Source organism: Dermacentor albipictus, chromosome 1 (genome assembly GCF_038994185.2).
Source record: "Dermacentor albipictus isolate Rhodes 1998 colony chromosome 1, USDA_Dalb.pri_finalv2, whole genome shotgun sequence".
Taxonomy (NCBI): Eukaryota; Metazoa; Arthropoda; class Arachnida; order Ixodida; family Ixodidae; genus Dermacentor; species Dermacentor albipictus.
In genome coordinates, this window is record NC_091821.1 from 409,033,346 (window position 1) to 409,053,355 (window position 20,010).

The 20,010-nt window shown below is 47.5% G+C and overlaps 1 long non-coding RNA gene across 1 annotated transcript in view; it reads left to right on the forward strand.

Moving 5' to 3' along the window:
• Positions 1-20,010, forward strand: part of LOC139054717 (uncharacterized) — a 94,074-nt gene that overhangs the window by 32,588 nt on the left and 41,476 nt on the right. The window lies entirely within an intron of this gene.

Below are 20,010 nucleotides of genomic sequence, written 5' to 3' on the forward strand. Positions count from 1 at the left end.
ATCGTCCGCGTGCCGACAACATCGGACTATAAAAGCGCCATTAGAGCCACCCGAGCCCAGGCAATCCGACAGCAAGCGGACGATGCCGAACTGAGGGAGCGGGAGGCCGAACCAATCCGGCACCGTTACCTGTGGTTTACTTAATCGTGACGCAGGTCAGGTGCATGCACGACAAGGTTCGCTTGCCCTCCTTTTCCGGTGGGGGAAGGATCGGTCATTTTTTTATGTGCGTGTGTTTAAAGAAAGCCACTGTATTGCACTGAAGTTGTACAGACAATAAACCATATATATTGCAACGGGATTTCGGCGCCTTGAACGGGTTCCAAGGGGTACCCGACACATCCAAATCTCAGCCATTCTAGGAACCAACGATTCCCCTGACCCACTGCTACTATATTCTTGTGCTTGCCCTCCTCTTCTTTCACTTGCGGCCTTCTTCGTTACTGTTACACTCGCCGCTCCCTCTGCCCTCGAGTTCGCACAGGAGTGAGACAGGAGTTCAGTACAGGTTTCACGAGGGACGTAAAGCTTCATCTCGCTGGCATGACTAGAAAAAGTTCGTTTGCGACGGTTGTCATCAAGTTCAGGACTCGCAGCTAAACGAAACGTTACAGGACCCAGACCTTCCACAACACGGGAAAGGCAACATAATATCACAAGAAGCCAACAAAGACACTAAGGACAGCATAGGGGAAATTACTTGTACTCGGTTTCCTTTATTCTCGTTCATTACATAACGAAGGTCTCGAATACCGCAGCTTTGATGCCTTCAGGTAGCATGTGCGGTCTTATTGACCAGTTGCTTTCACCCAAAAAGTTCACGTACACGTGACGCCTGCGGCAGAAAGGATGTTCCACATATGCCGCTAAGGCCGTGAGTGGTGGGACTGGCTAACACTTCCAGGGTTAGTTTCTAGTCATCATCATCATCATCAGCCTAGTTACGCCCACTGCAGGGCAAAGGCCTCTCCCATACTTTTCTAAGTGCCCCGGTCATGTACTAATTGTGGCCATGTTGCTCCTGCAAACTTCGTAATCTGATCCGCCCACCTCACTTTCTGCCACCCTCTGCTACGCTTCCCTTCCCTTGGAATCCAGTCCGCAACCTTTAATGACCATCGGTTATCTTCCCTCCTCATTACATGTCCTGCCCACGCCCATTTCTTTTGCTTGATTTCAACTAAGATATCATTAACTCGCGTTTGTTCCCTCACCAAATCTGCTCTCTTCTTATCCCTTAACGTTACACCCATCATTTTTCTTTCCATAGCTCGTTGCGTCGCCCTCAATTTAAGTAGAACCCTTTTCGTAAGCCTCCAGGTTTCTGCCCCGTAGGTGAGTACTGGTAAGACACAGCTATTATATACTTTTCTCTTGAGGGATAATGGCAACCTGCTGTTCATTATCTGAGAATGCCTGCCAAACGCACCCCAGCCCATTCTTATTCTTCTGATTATTTCCGTCTCATGATTCGGATCCGCCGTCACTACCTGCCCTAAGTAGATGTATTCTCTTACGACTTCCAGTGCCTTCCTGCCTATTGTAAATTGCTGTTCTCTTCCGAGACTGTTAAACATTACTTTAGTTTTCTGCAGATTAATTTTCAGACCCACCCTTCTGCTTTGCCTCTCCAGGTCAGTGAGCATGCATTGCAATTGGTCTCCTGAGTGACTAAGCAAGGCAATATCATCAGCGAATCGCAAGTTGCTAAGGTATTCTCCATCAACTTTTATCCCCAATTCCTCCCACTCCAGGTCTCTGAATACCTCCTGTAAACACGCTGTGAATAGCATTGGAGAGAACGTATCTCCCTGTCTGACGCCTTTCTTTATTGGGATTTTGTTGCTTTCTTTGTGGAGGACTACGGTGGCTGTGGAGCCGCTATAGATATCTTCCAGTATTTTTACATATGGCTCATCTACACTCTGATTCCCTAATGCCTCCATGACTGCTGAGGTTTCGACTGAATCAAACGCTTTCTCGTAATCAATGAAAGCTATATATAAGGGTGGGTTATATTCTGCACATTTCTCTATCACTTGATTGATAGTGTGAATATGGTCTATTGTTTACTAGCCTTTACGGAATCCTGCCTGGTCCTTTGGTTGACAGAAGTCTAAGGTGTTCCTGATTCTATTTGCGATTACCTTAGTAAATACTTTGTAGGCAACGGACAGTAAGCTGATCGGTCTATAATTTTTCAAGTCTTTGGCGTCCCCTTTCTTATGGATTAGGATTATGTTAGCGTTTTCCCAAGATTCCGGTACGCTCGAAGTCATGAGGCATTGCGTATACAGGGTGGCCAGTTTTTCTAGAACAATCTGCCCACCATCCTTCAATGAATCCGCTGTTACCTGATCCTCCCCAGCTGCCTCCCCCCTTTTCATAGCTCCCAAGGCTTTCTTTACTTCTTCCGGTGTTACCTGTGGGATTTCAAATTCCTCTAGATTATTCTCTCTTCCATTATCGTCGTGGGTGCCACTGGTACTGTATAAATCTCAACAGAACTCCTCAGCCACTTGAACGATCTCATCCATATTAGTGGTGATATTGCCGGCTTCGTCTCTTAGCGCATACATCTGATTCTTGCCAATTCCTAGCTTCTTTTTCACTGCTTTTAGGCTTCCTCCGTTCCTGAGAGGAATCCTCAGGAATATGTGCTTTTTTCTCGCGCACAGCAGGCGTGGGATTCCATTCCCGTTTGGCATATACACTTATTTTGTCTTCTAATTTCTTTCTTTCTTTTCTTTGCTGGAGTAGAGGAAATTTTATAACTGGCCTGTTTCACCACATCCTTTCGAACTATAGGTCTGCTGGAAGCGACAGCTCTAGCGTAGCTGTGCAGGTGGCAGCATTTGCTTTTTCCCCCTTTAAGCGCGATATTACGACACTAATGAACTTGCACAAATATTCTTTTCAAGTAGAACAGGTGCAACCTTTTTTTCCTTTCGTTTTATTTTCCAAAACTGCAACAATCCTATACCTCACGCCTAGCAACACCGACAGCGGCTCAGCGACTTTCGCCGATGAACCGTTGCACGAGATGCGGTGCAACGAAAAAAAATAAAATAAATGCGGCGGGGCGTCGGGCTGGATGTTCTAACACGCGAACTTCGCCGAGAAAATCGGGCTCCATGAGTGCCGGCCTTCATGCGGAGGTTCGGAAATACATTACAATTAATTCATACACAGTCGGGTTTCCTGGGTGATACCGATAAGCTCAAGGAGCGCGCCACGTGCATAAGTACAGAAGCTCCTATCGTCGCGATAACCTAAACGCTCGAATTCACACACACGAAGAAAAATTCACGGTTCAATGAGCGTGCGATAGCTCGCCGGAGCCATGTATATAGAGATCGCGGTGTGCAGGTTGTAAACGCTTGAGTGCTTAAGTATACTAACGAGGGCGACTCGGAATCATTATCCTCGATCATTAATCTCGATGCCTCTTGCCAGTACCGGACGCCATGTGCGAACAGGCGTTCGCATGTGTGCCCGCTACGCTTCATTCTGCGTTTAAGAAAAATTACCACGCGCGCAGATTCAACGAGAGCACGTAAAAGCAGGTGGTGCGTAATTAATCTTCCACCTAGTTAAAGAAGCACTAATGCGCTTTTCTGCCCCATCTGATGCTTTTTCCTAATTGCTTTAAAAATTAGGAGCCGTGTTTCAAGAAAAAAGAGAGAGAGAGAGAAGCATTATCAACCCGTCGGGCTTGCGAGTGCAGTAAATAACGTTAAAGAAAGGTGCACTTTTAAAACGCTACGAATCCCTTCAAGAGCTTATCAGAATTACTAAGTGGGCTTTCCGAAGTCAACGTGCGGAACGAGCTTATTGAAGCCTTAAAAACGCAAATCGCTGAATCTTCCAATAAAGATATTGGCGTGCTCTATTTTCCGCCGTTAATCACGGCTCCTCAGGTAACGTCCTTTGTGTGTGAATTGTGCTCTGGCATGTTGGCGTTCTTCGGCTGTTCCCGAAGGTTATCAGTTCGATCGTCTTTCGCGGCTGAAGTCTCATCCCCCGAAGAACAGCGGCGCCTCGTGGCACCTAGATCGAGGGAGAGGACTTGGCATATACGGCGCACTTAGCATTTCGTGCATCCGCGTTGATTAAACATTAGCTCGCATTCATCCCGCAAAACACTCGACGCGCAATGTTTATTGTGTGCATAACGCTTAGAATGAAATAGGCAGGGGCGCCGAACTGAAATGTCGACTGCAGAAAAGTACAGGCGAGCGTATGGGCTCACTGGCTGAATAACTGCAGCGGCGGTAATGCCGAATTGTTAAGGTGGATTGGGGTGCCGGGTCAGGAAGCAATTATTGATTCTCATACCTTGCTGGTGAAGCAGCGCACAGACACGGACACAGTGAAGAGAAACAGGAAAAGACGACACTCACTGCTTTTTTTTTTTTGGGGGGGGGGGGGGGGCACACGTTGTACCTTACATGCCAAGATGCCACCCTTGCCTTGCAGACGCATATCGCCATAACTGTAGCCAGGGTGCTAGGGTCATATTGCTTGAAGTTGCTCGAACATATAAAAGGGCCCGTTGTAATGGAAATGAAGTTCAGTAGAGTGGAAAGTTGGGCTAGTTGGTGAGTGATCACCACCTGTTTCCTGTTTCTCTTCACTGTGTCCGTGTCTGTGCGCTGCTTCACCAGCAAGGTATGATGATCACTCACCAACTAGCCCAACTTTCCACTCTACTGAAAATTATTGATTCTCCCGGTTGTAAACATTCACTAATGCAATCAACTTTCTGAAAAGTACAAGTACATAAAATACGGCGTTGCGTGGAAAATCCGGAAAGGTACAGTGTTCTTTTTTCTTTCTTTTTTACCTCTTCATTTCAAAGGCGAAATAATTATACAGCAACAATAAAAACGAGTGGAATGGTGCCTAACTTTGTCAAGAGCATTCACGAACGATTTAGCGCTGCTTATTAAGAGTCCGTAGCTATACTTTACATGTACGCGCGCGCGCGCGTTTGTGTGTGTGTGTGTGTGTGTGTGTGTGTGTGTGTGTGTGTGTGTGTGTGCGCGTGCGTGCGTTCGTGCGTGCGTGTGTGCGTGCGTGTTCTGGTGTTATTGTCATGGACATAATGGGCATCACATAAGAACATAAATGGTTATCGTTATGGCATGGCTCTGACAACTATAAGAAATATCATGTAACTCAATGTCTATAAACAACGTGAAAGCACAAAGAAAACCACGACAGCAACGGAAGTTTGATAAAAGCGCCAGTTGCGAATATAGCAGAAGGATAGGCAAGGTTGCGTGCGTGCTTCAGTCGACTATCCTTCAGGAACGAAATAGGGGCCATCCGTAAACTCATCGAATTGATTAACATCGCATGCACTCGGTGGCAGCCGAAGACGTCTGGTACAAGCTCAGCGGCCGTTACAGGGGCGCAAAAAAAAACAAAGAAAAGAGAAAGGAAACAAGAAGCGCCGTAGGAGTTGTTTTTCGCTCATTACTGTTTCCCTTACGCTGCTCTTAAGGCTTTTTTCTTCTACAAGTTTATTTACTTATCTTTCTTTTTATTTCTTTTTTCATTCGTGATTAGTTCGTTTTCTTCCTTCGGTTTCCCACAAAGGCAACGGGTCCTTGTTTTGTCGTCATAGAAAGAAAGGGAGCGTCCGGGTTTCTGCACCAGCTGGGCCAAACTTCTTTCTTTTTTTTTTTCTCACAGCATTCGTGTAGCGCAGAATGAACACCCCAACGTCCGCCAGGCCCGAGTGAAGAAATAATTTCCGCCAGCGTAATTGCGGAAATCGAAATCAAGACGCTTGCCGAGAACACTAACTCGACTTTTCGGCACGCTGTCAGGCTTGTGCTCGCGCTCCCACCACGCACACACACAAAAGGACCCGCACCAGACCGCGGAGATGGGTTCCGCAGGCAGAGCGCCGTGTATACACACACATGCACGCACGGATGCGCTGGGAGGAGGGCCGCGCACGGCGCTGCGCCGTGGCCATAGACGGAAACACCTCGCGCACGAAACACCATCCTTGTTAATGAGTGATTAAAACCAAATGGCGTTGCCAGCGCAGCGAGCCGCTCACACATCCGGGACACGGCCTTCATCTCTTATTTTTAGCGCTAAACGGCCGGCTGCTTGAGCCGCTGTTGAGGGCGGGGGCTTCCACCCCTACCACTGTTTGTAGATTAAACTTTTGCCGCAAGAGCGCGCGCACTTCGCTACATGTGTACACGCAAAGGAAGGGCCGACCGGCCGGCGGGCTTTCAAGCTTCGCAGAGTTTAAACTTGCCAAAATGGGGCCCGCCAATAGACACGCCTCTGGGGAAAGAAAAGCCATGCACGAAAACAATGCGTGCTATGAGGGACTGCAGCACTGAAGGACGAACAACAAAAAGAGAGGAACCGAAAAGGGAAGGAAGAAAGGACGGCAGGAAGCGAAGAGGTGCCGCGCGCAGCTCTCCAGGTGTCGATGCTATCTTCGCGCTGAATCTGCAGCTTCTCGCGCGCGCGCGCGCGCTATGTGCCAAAGAGGAAGGAGAAGGAATAAAAGAAGAAAAAGCAAAGAAAGGCAAGAAAGAGGCGAACTGACTTATCAGCGGATCATGGCGCCTTGCACGCAGCCGCCGCCACTCGGCCGCGCACCGCCCTCTCGTTACTGCATGAGAAGAAGGTGTTTTAATGCTTGATGCCTCGGCACGATCACGAGCGGCGCTTAGGCCTCTTAATGCGAGCCCCCTAATCAACTGCTGCCGCGCGTCCTGGGCTGCTGCCGCTGAGCAAAGCCGCCGCCGCGTTGGCCCTCGTTCTCTCTTTCTCACCCACTGTGGGTATTGGGTGGACTCGGGTGCCAGCGCAGACATGAGCGCATGCATGCTTCGCGCCTCCCTTAATGGCACGGTTCCGGCGCGGGAGGTGTCCGCGCAAAGGCCGTATGCGTCATCGTAACGTCAGCGCCGAGTTTTATTGGGTTCGTCAGCCTTTGGGCTCCAGGGGTGCTCATATTAGGCTGTCAGAACCTGCCCCCGGGCTGATCATGTGTAGACTTCGTCCGCGTGCATTCTCGTGCGTTTACGTGTGTATACATCTGCAGGCTCAGATCCGCTAAAGTGATGCTCTTCACTCTACCCTGACTGTAGCCCTTCAAGAGTCGCGTTAACATCTCTTGAAGAGGCACTTCCAACAAAAGAAAAAAAGAAGAGAGAAACGCTTTCCTGCTAACTATCCACTCTGTATACGCCGGTTATGTGTAAGCGTCAAATTCGTCGCCTCACTGCGCCGCACACACCTCAGTTTCCTAAATATATATGCATGAGAAACCCAGGAAGCGCGCGCGCATACAAGGGCCTCTTCAGTCATGCACGCTTTTCCTAGGCCTTTGCACGGACTGCGCAACTGTTGCGATTCCTTCAAAGAGTTGGCCAAGCCTCTCATTACCGCCAAGTGGAACGAGCACAAAAAAAAAAAGGCGACAAAACTAGTCCTTACGCTCATTACGAAAAGCGGCTCAGTGCAGAGATGCACGGCTATGAGAGTCTAATTAAAACCCCACGCTTCATCAGGAGAGCGCGCTTTCATTCCTTTTTTTTTTTCGCTTGTACACTTCGTATATAGGGTTCAAAGATAGGGTAGGGAGCGATCGCTCAGAAATAATGACCGCCCTGGAAGAGACCGATGTGAGCGATGTGCATGAAACGAGCAGTGCGGTTTTTCCAAGACTGAAATTATGACCCCGGCGGCAGCGACGAATGTGACCGATGTTCGCGCGATACGCAGTCAGTTCAGTTTAGGCAGGGCCAGTGTGGTGGAGTTCACCGCCGCCATAGATACAGGTCGCACCACACCCAGCATCTGCGGCACTTAAGGAACTGCCCAGCGCATGCATACTGTGTAAGCAAAGGTCCCGCTAAGTCTTCTTAAGTATATAAGCACGGCGAACTCGAAGGTGGCCAATCTGGTTGCATAAATTCAGGACACACGTTGAAATTACAACTATTTACCATCATTCGACTTATTTGCCCCCTTTGTCACTCGTAAGTGACCATAGCTATAATTATGCAAAAGTCGCTCAAGTTACACTCTGAGTTTTTGTAGTATGCACATTTGCACACACACTAGCGCCATATATGTTTGGCATGCTTTGACGAGGCATTTGTCCGGCTATTGAGCCGCGGTGGGCTGATTTCGTTTCGCACCGGAAGCGACGTGTTAAACAAGGGGACGGAGGAGCTTGCGAATGCATTTGTGGAACAACACATTGTAATGAAATTTCTTAACAACGAAGGCCTAAAACCGACCGCAATTCATGCTATAGGCTTCAAGCTCAGCATGGTGACGAGAGGCTAAGCCACAACACCATATTTGAGTGGTGCGAACGGCTTCGAGACAGCCGGACGCCAGTGGAATATGATTAACAGGGATAAGCGGGCTAGTTGGTGGTCGTTATTGGAATGCATCATGTAACCGCACAAAAACAAGGGACAAAGAAGGAACACACAGGACAGGCGCGGAACTTCAACTAAGATTTACTCCGGGAAATCTCACATTTTTACTAGTATCGTAATCACACTTGCTAATCATGAGACAGCCATCACGTGACGTTGGCATGCGGGCGTGAGTACCGCATGCCATATGATGCATATGATGCCGGACAAGGAGGCTCGTCGGCAGCGAAACTCATGGCGACGATTTTTTTAGATGAATCCTGGATCATTTACGTTGGTCTCCTCATTAATGATGACACTATCAAAATCGAGTACTGCAGTGAGGGTTTCCAACGTGTACAAAATGCACTCCGGAAGAATTGACCTGACGTGATTACCACGGGCGTTCTCTTCATCCAGGACAATGCGCGCCAAAATACAGCCACTGTATAATTTATGGTTGTGACAGAGATATACAAGCTTTAATGATATGCTGGAAATGTTAGCCTGGCTATTCGCCAGGCATGCTACTCCAGATGCTTGGTGATTATTATGATATATACAGTGATAAACACTTAAACATTACATACAGTCACACACAGAAATATACACAATGTGATGGAAAAAGAATGAGTGGCCATCATCATAGTCACGGACCACCATGCACTATGTTGGCTGTCCTCCTTAAAAGATCCCTCAGGCCGTCTTGGCCGATGGGCACTTCACCTGCAGGACTATATATATACGATATCGTCGTGCTGTGCCGCAGCGGATACCAGTATTCTGACGCCGACGCCCTCTCGCGCTCTCCCTTACCTGACGACACTGCCTGCTGCTCACTATCCCAGTTTACCGTTTCTTCGCTCGAACTTACCACCATCGCTTCTGAGCAGCGCAAGAGCTATTAGACTGCCTCCCTCATAGACTTGCTTTCTGGTTCATGAGCACAACCAGCCACTCGCACGTTGCGTCGTCAAGCTCACCATTTCGCCATTCGCGACAACCTGCCTCATCGACGCAATTATAACACCGACGGGCGCCAGTGGTTGTTAGTAGTACCTCGCAGTCTGCGTTCCAAGATATGCGCAGCTTTCCACGCCGATCCACAGTGTGCACACTCGGGAGTTTTCAAAACGTACCAGCGCCTTCTAAAGCAGTACTACTGGCGAGGGATGTACAGCTACGTTCCGAAGTTCGTTCGCTCTTGCCCCGATTGTCAGCGCCGGAAATCTTGCCCCCGCCTTTCGCCAGCCGGTCTGCAACCTTCACCTTGCCCCACCCGGCCGTTTGTGCGCGTCTGCATCGATTTGTATGGGCCCCTTCCCCTGACATCGGCTGGAAATCGCTGGGCCATTGAGGCAGTCGACCACCCCACGCGATAGGCCGAAACTTCCACCCTCCCTGCAGCTACGGCGCGCGATACTGCCTCCTTCCTGCATCGTCGATTCATCCTGCGTAATGGAACACCTCAGGAACTGCTCAGTGATCGCGGACGTGTCTCCCTGTTCGAAGTAGTTGAAGCCATTCTTAAAGAGTGCCACGTTGTTCATCGTACAACTACGGCTTACCATCCTCAAACCAATGGACTTACGGAACGCTTCAACCACACGCTCGGCAACATGCTTGCCATGTACGTCGCCTCAGACCACACAAATTGGGATGTCATTCTGCCCTTCGTGACGCACGCTTACAACACCGCTACTCAGAGCTCAACCGGCTTCTCACCCTTTTTCTTACTGTACGGTCGGCACCCATCGCACACCATCGACACAATTCTACCATGCCGGCCGGATACATCTGAATGCGCTCCCATTTCTGCCACGGCAAGAGATGCTGAAGAGTGCCGCGATCTCATTCGGTCCTTCAACTCCAATGAACAAGGGCGCCAGGAGTGCAATCGCGGTGACACCACTTCTGCACCCGCCTTCCTTTCTGGAGCGCTTGTGTGGCTCTCGGTTCCTTCAGCTGCACCTGGCCTCTCTTCAAAACTACTACAGAAGTATGAAGGGCCCTATCATGTCTTCGAACGCGAAACCGCCGTCATCTACGTGATCAAACCCGTTGAATCATCTTCAGACATGCGCCGTCGTGAACGAGACATTGTTAACGTTGGCCGCCTCAAGGCCTACTATGACCCATTCATAGTGACAAGCTGTTATGTCGCCGGGTGGCTCCTTTTTCAATCCCGGGGGTAATTGTAGAGAAGGATTGGAACTGTATAGTGGGCTACCCTCTCCAGCGCTTCCTAGTGGGTCGTTCCCTTCAGTGCTGTTGCTCGTGAAATGCTGCTGTGCTGGGAGTCCGTACCCTGCTCTAAGTCTAAGGCCCAAACGCCGGTGACTGATAACCGCCTTCGCACTACATAAACAATTGCGAAGTTTCGTTAAGGCTCATGGCCCGCAAGAACGATAGCATTGCTCTCGTGGCGCGTAATACAATGTGCACTTTGCGGGATCTCGGTTGGGAGATATACGGCCGCACCTGTCATACGGCCCCAATCTCGCTCCAAATTGCTTTCATTTTTTGGGGCGCTGAAAGAGTTCCTGTGAGGCCAACACTTCAGCAGTGACGGTGAGCTCAAACTGGCTGTCCATTCATGGCTGCGAAGCAAGGAGAAATCCTTATACATGTTGCAGGCATCGATGTGCTTCTGAAACGCTGGATAAGTTCGTCAGTTTCAGGGAACATTAGTTTGAGAAATGGCATTGCTTCCACTCCTCTAAACGTGTTTCGAAATCCTGAAAAATTAGAAGTCAGGGTTTGACTTTAGCAACCTTCGCACCAAAACCATGCACCCTGACACAACTATGGTGAAGTATTGGGATCTTTGAGGAATGGAGATTCGGACAAGCTGATGTTTTTGCACAAATTATAACAAGTGAACGCGGCGCACTAAAGAAGGCAGAACAGAGCACTTGCTGTTGTTAGATAACTACAGATTTTTCTTTCTTTCTTTCTTTCTTTCTTTCTTTCTTTCTTTCTTTCTTTCTTTCTTTCTTTCTTTCTTTCTTTCTTTCTTTCTTTCTTTCTTTCTTTCTTTCTTTCTTTCTTTCTTTATTAGGACATAAAACATACAGTCAAATATTTTCTCAGCCCGCCAAAGCACTGACGCTTTTGAGCGGGACTGGGCAGTGCTCTGGCCCAAATCGCACAGTCTTGTGCTCTAAGAGCAGAGGAACAATAGGAAGGGAGAAAATAAATGTACAATAGCAAATTAAATTTCTTGTATGCACCACAAATAGTAACCTGTAGTCCGCGAAAGCACTGATGCTTTTATGCGGACCACTGTGTATTTGTCTTCAACAAGGCACAACACATGGACACATTTTCGAACCCTTCTCACTTCCATGCCCTCACCCTGTTCCTTCATCGCTCGTCTAATTTCTTGTATTTGTTACTGCACGAGCCATATAGTTTAAGCAAATACATATTGTTACGGGATTACAGCAGCAAAATAAATGTACAGCACATCTCTATATTTCATCATATATAGAAGTCAATGTGTTGGAAAAGCAGCAATCATCAAACACTATTGGAAAGTAAAAAAAGAACAAAATACACATAGAAAGAACACAATACTCTAGTCTGTCTTATACAATTGCTAGCGAAAGTTCATCAGAAAATTCCTGCCACATATTTAACTTCTGCTATTCCCAGTCACTTGTCAGAACCGTGTGACGCACAAAATCTTTTATTTTCCTGAATGATGATACCTTGGGGACTTGTGTTTTATTGAAGTAGTACGGTATATAAAACGATCGGGTTCTTTTACCGTAGTTCGTGAATGCTTTAGCCCGAACGAATGTGCAGTTTTGCGCAGATCGCGGGTTTTGAGGTTTTTTGTTTTAAATGATTCATCGAAATAATGCTTCGTAAGTATCACGGAGAGAAAAAGTTGCTTAACATCAAATATACTATGCTCTGCCATCAGCTCACTGTGGCCGGTGGAATTGCTGCTTGTTCCGTATGCTATATTATTCGTTATTTTTTGTATTATTATATTTAACACGTTTAGCCTATATGGCGAAGCAAGTCCGTAGATCGTAATGCCATATCGTAATATGGTTTCCCCTAGAGCTTTATATATGAGTTTTCTTAACCGAACGTCACATACTGATCTGATTTTGTACATGACTGCACATACTGCTCGGAGTCTTTAAGCTACATATTGTATGTGATGGACAAATGAGAAATATTCATCGAAAATAACACCAAGGTACTTTATTTTTGTGGCATACTGCATACTTTGGCAAGAACATCCAATGCAGTATTCACTATGCAGGTATAGATGTGCAGTTAGCTGCACTTTTTTGTGCGGGCTGTGAAAGCAGATTAACTGTGTTTTTGCTTTGTTCACAAATATGCAGTTGTTCTCAAACCATGCCATTATTTTGTATATATCGTCCTGTATCAAAGTAACGCATTCATTAACATTGTCATGGGGTAATATTAAAGCAGTATCATCCGCAAATTGGTATATCTTTGAGTTTAGCGCTAGATGGGCTAAATCGTTCACATACAAATTAAACAGTAGCGGGCCTAGTACGGATCCTTGTGGGACTCCATGCTTTATGTGTATTAACTCGCTGTCTATATCTTGAATTCGAACGACCTGATTACGATTTTTGAAGTAGTCTTTAAAAACCTCTATGAAAGGCCCGCGGAATCCTATTTGAGCTAATTTATCAAGGAGTATATCGGAATGTGGGCTACATTAGTGGTGACCATCCCAAGACGCAGTGGTAATGCGCCGTCTCGCACCGTCGCGTTGGTGCTTTCGCAGTTCGCCTTCGTCGGCTCGTTTTCGACGCTTAGCTCCGGCTTCGCGCGCTCGTAAAGCGGGGTCAGACTCGCGCCGACGACGTTTCTCTTACACATTATGCTGCGTCATCTCAGCAGGGGATTGAAGCCTATGCTGTTCTGTGTGTTCTATCGGTGCTTTCAATGAAGTATACGCTGGTCGCTTCACTTTGCTGAGCGCTTGTAGCCTCACCCTTACGGGCGTCTGAGCCATAGAGAAGGTCACGTGTTTTTATTTTTATTTTTTATCACTCGATTAGACGCCACGCTTCTGTATGTTGTATATTCCAATGAATGTATGCACTGTATGCTTCACTTTGCTGAGTGATTATAGCCTCTGTTTTACGAGAGGAATGAACCATGGCATTTTTTGCTTGCTTAGGGGGGTATGAGCCATTGCCGATGATGATAGTTTTTGTACCATTGGACAGGACGACACACTTTCTCAACGATATCGCGGGTATGAGCCACTTAAGACTTTCGCCTTAAAAGGAAAAGACACTGACCCGAGGCGCGCCATATACACATGCTGTAAGTGACAGAATTTCATGTTTACTGGGCAATAAAAACACCATTTCACCGATACAGTATACACAGAACACTTCTGTCCCTTATTATTCAAGCCAAAAGACAGTTTCAATACAGCATGTCGAGTGTTTAACCATATGATTTTTTTCTGTTGTTTCGCGCAATATGGTAACATAACGCGCACGAACTGTCAGTTTCAGGTGTTAATACTGTATCGATTTGGCCATGCCTACTCTATCGTTGGTTTCACCATGTATCGGTTGTATATGAGTCATCTTTGCACATCTTCACAGACAAGGCTAAACGTACACGGCGTCCTCTTTCCCCCTCCCAGATGATTCGGACGGATTTGAATATATATATATATATATATATATATATATATATATATATATATATATATATATATATATATATATATATATATATATATATATATATATATATATATATATATATATATATATGTATGTATATATATATATGTAGAATTCGCCACCGTTGTATCGATAAATTACATCAGCACCTGGCACCGTGGCTAGGCACCAATAGCACGGCTTTAAAGAAACAAGTGCGGACTGCCGCTCTCTATTTAGGTTGGCGATCGTTAATGACTGTAATTTAGAGCTCCGTTCATGCGCATCACGTTTTGGTGCGCCTTCCTTCAACTCATGATCGCAGCCTATATTGAATGCAGCTGGAATCAAACTGTAATATATAAACACGTCTAAAAAAATTTTCGCCCACAGCGAACCTCACTGCAGCATGTGTGCTCAATTCGTCAAGAAACCGAGTCAGAGTAAAACGGATGCGTGCATACGCAATCATGGCGATGTTTGTTTCTTTATAGCGATGATCCTTGGTGAATACGAAGTTAGGAACATTAACTTATCTAGCTATGGAGAAATCGGTCGTGATATCGTGACTGTGAAACGAAAGAATAAAGTAACTAAGCTGATCATGGCGCTTTCCACAGCTAAAATTGAATATTCTTACTAGGGGTATGGAAGCGCGGTATATACACTACAACGGACAAAAATGCAAAACAGACCAACTTATGTGCCTGTTTTCAGACTCTTTTGTGCACTTTCACTTGTTTGCGGAACAAGTGCAAGTGCCTTGACTCTGACTCAAAGTTCTTCCTCCACTCCATGATGATGGTGATTTATTGGCTAAATTAAAAAGCTAGAACTCTCTTTTGCTTAAAGCCATGAAGACCGAAAGCATATTCAATATGTTTCCGCTGGAACAGAAGATATGCAAAATACCGGAAGTAGACTTTTTCGTACTGCGAGTCATAGACCTGCAGCGAGCAGTCTGCTCACAGCGCAACAGGGGCCGCCACAGGCGCGCCGTCATTGAACGCCTTTTTAATCGGGAGCAAGCAGGTCATGGAGGAAGGAAACTGAGGCGATATGCGCTACCCCCTCCGCGCGCTAGGAGAAAAGTGTGAAGGAATGGAAGTGAGTGAGTGAGTGAGTGAGTGAGTGAGTGAGTGAGTGAGTGAGTGAGTGAGTGAGTGAGTGAGTGAGTGAGTGAGTGAGTGAGTGAGCGAGCGAGCGAGTGAGTGAGTGAGTGAGTGAGTGAGTGAGTGAGTGAGTGAGTGAGTGAGTGAGTGAGTGAGTGAGTGAGTGAGTGAGTGAGTGAGTGAGTGAGCGAGCGAGCGAGTGAGTGAGTGAGTGAGTGAGTGAAACAACTTTATTCGTTCCGCAATGGGCGCTAGTAAACTCAACGTCACCTGGTTATGCCCACTCGGGGACCATCAGATGAAACCTGACGGCCCTCTCGCGGGCCCCCTGGACTGCCAAGATTTGAGAGGTCTGGTCCTGGGCCTTAATAAGCTTCATAATTTTCTCTTGGAGGAAGTGACGTGGTATTTTCCGCTGTAGCGACCATGTTGTCGGGGCATAACGGCGGTTTTGTTATGGTTGTATCACATGCATGAATGTCATGCGTGTGCTGCCCCGTAGGTCTCGTCACGCAGCAAACGCGTCGTGGGTACAGGATTGCGTTAGTCTCCGTGTTTTGTTCCGCTGGGTGATCTAGACTATGCTCTCCTAGCTGTTGTTGTAGCGAGGCGAGAGTAGATGGAGTGAAAAGCATGAGACGAGCGATGCACGCGTAATGCGAAGATGTGGAATCGTTCCCCACCTACGGTAAGTTGTCTTTCCTGTACTTTAATTGCCAATAATTTATAATTTCTGTAACTAAATTAGTAAGTACCAGCAATTTCCCCTATGTTGTCCTTGGTGCCTGTTGGATTCTTACATGATAAAAATCGGGCCCCTCGGCTAAACCGTGGTATATATATATATATATATATATATATATATATATATGATTTGACAGGAAAAGATGTCAAGGAGGCGTGGTCGGAGCCCCTCAGTCCAGCCAGGGCACCACTGGATTCTGCCGCCTGCCTGACCTGGCTAATTATGGACTTTTGTCTTGCCAAGCCGAAAAGGGCGAGCTGTGCCTCCCATTGCTCCACTGTGTTATTGCTACTTCGCCTATGAGGGCGCTTAGTCCATTCCCAGGTTACGTGTATTAGGGTGGGTATGCCACCGCACCAAGAGCAGTTGGCCCTATAGCGAGTGGGATACATGGCGTTTAGCCTTTTTAGTTGGGGGAATACCCCGGTCTGTATTTATTCTGAGCCAATCGGCGGCCTCTTACCCGCCAAGTTTTGTGTGAGGTGGCGGGTATTGCCTGCAGACTCCGCGCTGATGAGCAGCGATATCTTTCGCACTTAAATTGATGGGATTTTGTGAGGGATAGTGTAAGGGCTTGGGTTTAGAAGAGGACGCCATCGCTCGGTTAGTAGACCCTCGAACTAACGCATTACCCTGTTCGTTCCCTTGTATCCCCGTGTGTCCCGGGCACCAGAGTATATGGGAGATGACGGTGGTTGAACAATTTGTGGATTTTCGCGAGGCTAGTCCTGTGCCCCTTGAGAAAGATGCGACATGTCTCCCGCGAGTCCGTGACCACGACCGAGTCCCCTTGCGAACGCTCCACGTGAGCGAGGGAAATGTTAGCTGGGGCAAACATTTCGGCCGAGGTGGGGGAACCCCCCGTGGCCGACGCGGTTATAGCTATACTGCATGGCGGATCCGAGTTCACGACATCCAGGGTGCACCTCCTGTGGTAGCGCTGCCCGGCCGCCTCTGCATACGCAGCCAGCGTCCGTGTAGCACGTATTGTACCTATAGGTTATTAGAGCACATTGACTGAAAATGTTGAGCGCTTGCTTTGCGCCTTTCCTTATTGTACTCGGGATGCATAATCTTGGGAATCGGAGCTACTGTAATTATGCATCTCACCGAAGGAGGGAGAGGTACGGCCTGTTCGGTGAGATAAATATTGTATGCCGGGATATTGAGTCGAGCCAATGTTGCCCTCCAGTTTTTCTGAAGCTGAGGCGTTCCCTCTGTCGCGTCAGAGTGGCCTGCATGAGTTCGTCGAACATGTTTCCCATCTTCGGTGGATCCATGCTAACGTGTGATCTCTGAAACCGCTGTGTTTCAGAATATGTACGATAAACGTCTTGCAGTTCAGAGTCAGCTGGCTGCGCAGTGTTCCTGCTTTTTACAACGTACAATGCATTTGTGTCACGTAAAACAGCTATGTGGAAGTACGGGAAAGAAGCCGCTGTTGTGAGCAATTAAGGGACGAACCCTCCTTACTGCAGATATCTGTGTGGTCTAGGGGTGTAGGGAAGTGGAGGCTGGCGGATGCGGTGCACGAGTGAACAAGTCTCGACAGAAGAACGTATGCTTGTTCGTATACACCAAACGGCTGATGGTTACACGTAGGCCCGGCCACTGCGCTATAGCCACACGCATACGCGTATACTGTTGGGCACCGCAGAACTTTGTTTCCGTGAAGCTTCACTTGCCGTAAGAACAATGTACCTCAGGCTTCAGTCGGTGTATCTAAACGCGTGACGACGTTCTCCTCCGCTGACCTTTTCGTCGGCGCGCTGTGGATCTCCGCGTCGCGCGGCCGCCCGAAAGTCGTCCAATAAAGCAATACGATTCCTATAAAGCCACGACCAGAACACGTGTTTGTTGTCATAAATTGCAGATAGGCTGGCCGTAGGTCGTGATGAGCTTAAAGTGTGCTCCTGGTCATCGCCCGTGCATGCGTTCTTGCAGTGCAGTGAGAACGCACAGATTTATTTTCAGAAAAGGCGGAAAAAGTAGCGGGGGGCTATAGCGTCACAGTCAAACTCGCGAAGTTCATTATGAACTACTTTCAACGCTAGAGCGCAACACTCAGGCGACATGGCTTAGCCAACGGTATCGCTATGGTTTTTACACCGCGATTGGATCCGTTGGTCGGCGCGGTTGTGCGCCGAAGGGGAGACATGGAAACAAGAGAGAGAAGATGGTGCGGTAATTGCAACTTCCGGCGTCACTGAGGTCACAAAGGGCAACGTCAGGGCCTCTCCTCAGTTTTTTTTCTTCCTCCATGATGCAGGCATTAGCCGCCGCCGATTAACGTTCCGCCGAGAGTCAAGGGATCGCTTAGTACTATAGTAACTATTTGTTTAAAATGGAGAAGAACAGGAGGAAGACGTGCTCTGTCGTTAACTACGAAATGTGCGTCAGATTTGCAGTTGTGGTATGAATTAAAAATCTAATTCTGGGGTTTTACGTGCCGAACCACGCCGTAGCGGGGACCTCCGGATTCATTTCGACCACCTCGGGTTCTTTACAGGTGTACCCAATGCATGTACACGCTACACAGGTAGTTTTTGCATTCAGCTGCCATCGAAATGCGGCCGGCGCGGCCGGAATTCGATTCTGCGACTTCGCGCAGGGCAACGCCAAAGCGACTGAGCGATCACGACGGGTTGGGTGGGGTATGGGATGTGCGCGAGCTTCATCCACCTCAGCTGCACAAGGAGTGGCCGTGTTTACGACCGTTCGTCATTCACACCCTTCCGCGAGGCGAGCCCACCATGCAAGCTCAGCCGCGAGCGCTAAAAAAAAAAGAAGAAGAAGAAGGACAGTCAATTGCCGGCAATGACGGGGATGGCTGCCAGGTAACGTCGCCTGCAGCAACAAAACAGCGTTACCGCCACCACGCATGTCATAAATTATCGCGGAATTATGAACTTCTGCAAGCGTGCAATTTAGCGTTAAGCGTCCGCCTCACGCAAGAGCGACTGACTTACACGAATTACTTCACTTTCCGTAGCACCAGAGTACTCACGCTTGGAAATAACCCCTTCAGTCACGGCGTACGCATTTGCGTACGCAAACTATTTTCGCCTTTTCTGTGCAGTGGCGGCAAAGAATAGACCACGAACATAAAGATTGGGGAAAATTGGGCTTACCTGACGTACCTTCATCTTACGTATGAGCGAAAAGAATGTCGATACATACAACCGTTTTGGTGATGGCATTATACTGTGTTTGACGTGACATTTGACGTGGCGCCGCTTAGGTAGCAATTGCGAAATAATACTTCTTTTTTCCTTTTTAGTAATTCGTGCAGCCAATGATTAACTTCAGCGTGTATTTCGAGCGGCTGTTCCGGCTCTTTTTTGTTAAGAAGCGTAGCATATCACTAGCTTTACAATTATTAGATATTTAATTGCTTTGCATTTATCATGGCTCACCATAAAATGCAAATGTAATTCAACCAAGTCCCCTGCTACGGCGTGGCTCATAATCAGATCGTGGTTTTGGCACGTAAAACACCATAATTTATTCCCGAACGAAGTTGTTGCATACACAGTTAACGACAATAGGCGCACGACCGTATTTCTTCAGAAATATACCGCTATAAAGACTAGAATATAAAGGGTAATCAAAAGCAAGCATCAGGCTGCGACCTATTATCACCGTCAGCCGCGGTGAGGTTGTACACATTAAGATTACAATGCAGACGGAATAGATAAATCAAAGGTATAGTTTGGTTCTGTAGCTACAGTTCTTGTGTCGTCTACCCATCAACTGATCACTTTAGTGGCTGAAATAGTGGCTGTGTCAGCCATACCTACTGCCACCGTAGCCAGTGTAAACAAGCGAGCAAACACCGAACAGAAGGCGCTCAATGGCGGGCGCCGTCACGCGATCAAATATGGCGGCACCCATGGGTATATGGTGGTGCAAAATGTCTATATGTTGCCCATCACAAGATGGCCGAGCACCCGCTCAGGGCGCAATTAAGTCGATGGTACATATGCTTGCAAACAACGAGTATATATATAGTAAGGGAGGACAAGGATAGAGGTGCTACCACGTGCACTTCTGCT